The sequence below is a fragment of the Apteryx rowi genome, unplaced genomic scaffold (assembly GCF_003343035.1).
Source record: "Apteryx rowi isolate R43461 unplaced genomic scaffold, aptRow1 scaffold_899, whole genome shotgun sequence".
NCBI classification, from domain to species: Eukaryota; Metazoa; Chordata; class Aves; order Apterygiformes; family Apterygidae; genus Apteryx; species Apteryx rowi.
The window spans coordinates 266,138-272,115 of record NW_020451203.1 but is presented as its reverse complement, the minus strand read 5'-3'; the positions used below and the strand labels follow the sequence as shown (position 1 = coordinate 272,115).

Sequence of the window (5,978 nt, the reverse complement as noted above, 5' to 3'; positions counted from 1 at the left end):
TGACCTGCTGGAAAGCAGCTCTGCGGAGAAGGACCTGGGAGTGCTGGTGGACACCAAGTTAAGCATGAGGCAGCAATGTGCCCTTGTGGCCAAGAAGGCCAATGGTATGCTGGGGTGCATCAGGAAGAGTGTTGCCAGCAGGTCGAGGGAGGTGATCCTTCCCCTCTACTCAGCCCTGGTGAGGCCACGTCTGGAGTACTGCGTCCAGTTCTGGGCTCCCCAGTACAAGAGGGATGTGGCACTACTGGAGCAAGTCCAATGAAGGGCTACAAAGATGATTCAGGGATTGTAGCATCTCTCTTATGAGGAAAGGCTGAGAGAGCTGGGCCTGTTTAGCCTGGAGAAGAGAAGGCTGAGGGGGGATCTTATCAATGCGTACAAGTATCTGAAGGGAGGGTGTCGAGAAGATGGGACCAGACTCTTTTCAGTGGTGCCGAGCGACAGGACACAAGGCAACGGGCACAAACTGAAACACAGGCAGTTCCATCTGAACATGAGGAAAAACTTTTTCACTGTGAGGGTGACAGAGCACTGGCACAGGTTGCCCAGAGAGGTTGTGGAGTCTCCTTCTCTGGAGATATTCAAAAGCCGCCTGGACGCAATCCTGTGCAATGTGCTCTAGGTGACCCTGCTTGAGCAGGGGGGTTGGACTAGATGATCTCCAGAGGTCCCTTCCAACCTCAGCAATTCTGTGATTCTCACCTCCTTTATCAGAAACTATTATATATTGTTCCACATAAAACATTCAAAGAACTGGTGCATAACACTATACTTAATTTCATGAGGCAAAGAGTTGCACACAACTGCTCAAATACATACCTTTAAACACACGTGCAGCTAATCCACAAGACTTGAATCTTCATTAATTATCCTGAACAATCTTTATGTTCATTTAACCTCAGGAGCAAAGTTTTATGCTTGAAAATATCCACACCTTTTGCCTCAAAAAATAAAACGGGAGGGAAAATTAAAAAAAGAATAAAATGGATTACTTTGGGAGAAAGACGTTTTGACAGATAACAAGAGAAAGGAAAAAACTGTATTAAAAAATTCCTGAATGGAACAGGAGATGCCAGCTGCTTCATTCATGTCGGAGTATATTGTTTCATGCAATCCCCAGGTGCTGGTAGCACTGGCTGTATGCAGGAATGTTCAGAGGTCTCTATGCCACAACCTGGAGACCAAGAGCAACAGGCGACAGAAGGCAAAGACCTTACTATTCCCACACCTCACGCTCAGTCATGATATTTAGCTGGACTAACTCAGAAGTAAGGTGGGATCACACGGACAACAGTAGGAACAGATCCAGGAAGAAAATGTGAAGAGAAGGAAGTGGGGCTCCTGAAAAGGAGGTGGGGGGGCACCAGGTGCAGCTGCCAACTCTGAGCCCTGCTTCATGCAGATGGAGGTGTTTCAGCATCTGTCCGCAGTCCAAGATGCTACTTGGATCCTCAGTTTCCTCTTTGACTATCTGAGCAAGCATGGAGTGGCTCATTTGGCTAATACTGTGTATCATTTAGCAACTAGAAAAACTACCGTGTGTTACTGCCACTGCTGTATGAAGCATTTCTAGTTGTTTCTAAATCAGAAGACACTTCTACATGCTTACAACAAAGCAAGAGTAACACATACTATTTTTTTTTATTAAGTAGCTGCAACCTACAATTGCATTGAACTCTACATGCTATCATTTCTTTAATGTAAAGGAAACAAGACTGGCAACACATGTGCACATTAGTGTACAGACCTGCACTAATTTGGGTGATATTCAATGGGCAACGTTCACAATACGACCAATGCTGAGCTAGTCATTACGCCTGACTGGCGTGCCCCGAACGATTTGGCAATTATATGAACATCTCCCAGAGTGCCATAGTTAATCACTTCTCTTCTTGACACTGTTCTAGACTTATCTCAGCAGCAGTGCTGCTGGAATGTTTTGCCACTGCTGATCTCTAACAAATGGTATTTTCATCTCCATTGTTTAAAGATCAGAAGGCCAAAAGAGACTCTTATTTCCATCTGGTCAGCAGGATGCGGGTCATGGAATTTCACCCAGGAGAATGATGCAACCAAAGGTTTCTTCCCTCTGGGTTAATACGAAGGAACTAATTAATAATAAAATCATTACATTGCTATAGTTTTATAACAAATAACGAAATTAGCATAATGAAAACCAAACCCTTCCTTCCCATTTCCAGGTCTCTGAACAAAACTCTGACTGTCAGAAGCCATGTTCCCCTTTCTGTCCTCCAAATAGCAACCATACACTGCAAACAGAAAATTCATCCCACTTATCACATTACAGTCCTGTGCTAGTTCACAGACACACAGGTGTCTTTGACTACCACGCATGAATGTTGAAGGGATGTAACTGTGGTTTCCATAGCGAAGCAGAAGAGCAGAGCCAAACCATGAGAGCTAATGCATGTAAATCTCAATCTCTGCACAGAAAAGCTTTGTTGTATTTTCAGAACAGGCCTCCACTGAAGTCAGTGCAGTGACTACAGTTCAGCAGGAAGATACCAGATTAGCTTTAACTTTAGTCTTCTTGTAAGCTTGTAGTTCAAACACAACATGCAGAAGAAAAGACCACTCTGAATGAAAGATATTAAAAGATGTTAGGAGCTCTGTGGCAGCCAACACCAGTCTGACTAATGCCCACAAAATATCAAATAGTATAAAATTTCAAAGAGTTTTTCCTACAAATTCTCTTATTCAAATTCCAAAGTTTCCTCCTATGTAGTGAGTTAAGCAAATCTAAAATAATTTATCCTAAGTTACCTTTGAGGTAAATATCAACAAGCAAACTCCCTGGCACTCTCATGTGACTGCAAACTTCAGCATGAGAGAGAAATGCATTTTCCAGGCAGAGGAGATGTGTCTTCAGGATTACACTAAAGAACCACAGTAGTCGACACAAGAAAGCTGTTCAATACAGTTTGTACATACACAGCTACAATGTTGAGACTTAAAAAAAAGACATAAAGGAGGACAGTGTCAGATAAGAAGAAAAACAGCCCAGGATAAGTACAAATAAATTCCGTATGTATTGGGACAAGTTCAATGAGAATCTTGAAGCTGAAGAGGTTTGCACAAGACCCTGAAATGAGTGCCCTAAAAGGAAAGCAAAACATGAGTATCAACATGTTATTTTCTAGCAGTTGCCACTGGATATCAGTTTTTATTGCCACATAGTCTTCATTACACTAGGCTAGCATGGAGTTTTTTTTGTCTTGCCTCTCAAAATGTTTGCAGAATTTCACTTCAACTTTGAGATCGTATGGATGTGTATAAAAAAATTTTTTTCCTCTTGGTTGATTTTAATTACACTTTTCTGTATCCAGAAAATGTAATAAACCTAGAAGAGGAAAGCAAGATTGCTAATGAGAGAGACAGACTTACTTTGTCCTTGTTGGCCTGCAAACTTGGGAACTTCTGACTTTATAGGATTTAAAAACATTAATTAATTTTAACATGGTTACTAAGAAGATTAATATACCCATTTCCTTCATACAAAGAAAGTAAATACATTAATAAAATGCTGACAAAGAGTCATTAAAAAAATTGATTTATAACCCAGATAAATATGCCAAAAAATAGTTTCGAATAGCTTCCAAAATATTCAAAAAACTTGTGCAGGGACACTAGAAATATCTCTTTGCATTCAGAAATGATTCCTTCATAAAGATTATGATTATATATGATCTAATGTTTTAAAAATCCCTGCACTGAACACAGAAGATTTATTACATACAAATTTTGAAACCACAAAGTAGAAAAGCACACATAATACTGTCATAAAAATATGCCTATCTGAAGTCTTTAAGGTCTTCTTCATGGCTGCTCAGAGTTTCACAACAGTGATGAATAGTACCCGTTCTCCTAATCCAAAAGCAGGAGATTTCCCTTAGCTGTTAGGAGCTCACCCAGGTATACTTTAATCAGGCCACTATCGTACTACCCAGTATGACAGACACAGCAGAACAAGCCAGACCTTGTCCAGTAGAGAAGTGTTCATCATGACTAGCCAGGGTGCAGCTTGTGTACAGATGCAAAATACAATTCCCTAATGAAAAATTTTCAGATATGAAGGGGGAAGGGCTTTAAAAGAGGGAATATAATTTTCATGGTTCCTTACTTTTTCAAATAAGCACCTTTTCTTTCAAGCAGAGAGGATTCAAATAATTTAAGAGTTGACATGAAAGTAATATTCTATACATCACTTTAAAGGAGAGATGGCAAAAGATAACTTTCTCTCTCCTCTGATATGGTTAGCTATGGGAATTGTAGTGTCTGTAGTAAATGTGATTACAGGAAAACAGAGGATGATGGTAGCACATATATTGTTACTTCAAAGCTGCACAACAGTTTTAACTTGATTGTTTCCATTTGTTCAACATATAAGTCAATTATACAGATGTTACTGGAGTCAGGGAATATTAATACTTGTCATGTTAGAAAGTAGCACTATTTACAGCTAGAACCAATATCGTATGGCTGCACCAAGCAACTAAATATCATCTCCTGACAGCTCATATTGTTGTACCCTCATCTGATTTGTTTTGGTTTTTTCCTAATTTGATCCAAATATGGATTTCCCTCTCCTTTTTAATTTAAAGTGCGGGCTTACTGCAGACCTTTGGAAGCCATGTACTTTCAGTGACATTAAAATCATCAACATATTTCTTCCATCCTTGCTTTTTATCATGATTAGAGAAATATTCTATCAAGATACACCTATGAGATAAGTAATTATTCAGAAGGTTACCTGCAGCTTTATAGGTCTGAGAATTACCAGGCTAGACTTTATTCTGAAAACACCCCAGTGGGTCAGAAAGGTGCATCATTAACTCCCTTATCAAAAAGAATAAATATTGTTTTAAATGGTAAGCTACCTTTAGAGCTTCTTGGCACAGCTTCCTCAAAATAGGCAAAGCACTAGAAAGCATGATTTGTTCAGTCTAGGAATACTGGTAGCATCTCTCAAGTCCTGATTAGGAGATAAAAGAGGGAAGAGAAAACTCAGTCCCATTCTGGAGATTAAGATACTGTGGGAGTTGATACAGTATGTCTTTAGCTAGACATTCACAATTCTTTAGTGGAAAAGAGTTTTGTTATTAATATAGGATACTTGTAAAAGCATAAGGCTGCATGTTTGTTTGTTTTCAGGGCACCATTATTCATTCCTCAGCGTAGCTTTTATCTCACTCAATTTAGTGCTATAAAATTATAGACTGGTTATCAGCAAATTTCTCTCATACAGTCCCTGAATCTTAAATAAAAAAAAAAAAGGGTGAATAAGAAGGGCAAGATTAAACTCCACAGACTTTTGGATACGAATACTATAAAAGTGGAAATCTTCCCTCTGACTCACAAAGTATATAAACTGAGGCTACTCAAATTTTACCAAGATCTAATAGGGAATTCTTCTGAGCTCAGCAATATGCTAGCTCCAGGTTGATCAGATTATTTAAATTCTATTTGGTTCATGCATGGACGCAGATGGTGACAGTGCACTACTATTTTTCACCAACAGCCTGGGGGAACAGTGAGAAATGTGGGATTTCCTGCTGACCTGCAGGAGGACTCACCGAGATCCAGGTAAAATTTACTTAAAGTGCAGATCTGAGTGCACCATTTTGACATCTTGAGTTCAGCTGTAAAATGGAAGAAAATAAAAATCAATGGCTGCATATATAGGAAGCTGACAAAACAGAACAAGTTATTGCCTGTGCATGGCACTAATGATATCAATGGAATTCAAAGGAGATCCCAATAATTCAACATGTAGCAGGAAGAAATTCTATGGAACTTTAGCACTAAGACAAACCAGTCATCTGGACTAAAGCATTTAGATTTTTGTAACCTGATCTATCATTTATATTATTCTGGTTTTATTAGTCTTTCCAACTATGTAGGTATCATCCTTGCCTTTACTAAATAAACACTGAATTCATGCATAACAAGGGCATTTC

General features: G+C 39.2%; 1 long non-coding RNA gene across 1 annotated transcript; it reads right to left on the bottom strand.

Moving 5' to 3' along the window:
• Positions 1 to 3,275: 3,275 nt before the first annotated feature.
• LOC112978044 lies at positions 3,276 to 5,661 on the bottom strand. The gene is made up of 3 exons (XR_003257734.1): positions 5,595 to 5,661; positions 4,899 to 4,993; positions 3,276 to 3,361 (listed from the first exon to the last, which is right to left on the bottom strand). It is a non-coding gene; the product is annotated as an uncharacterized LOC112978044 (long non-coding RNA).
• Positions 5,662 to 5,978: the final 317 nt, after the last annotated feature.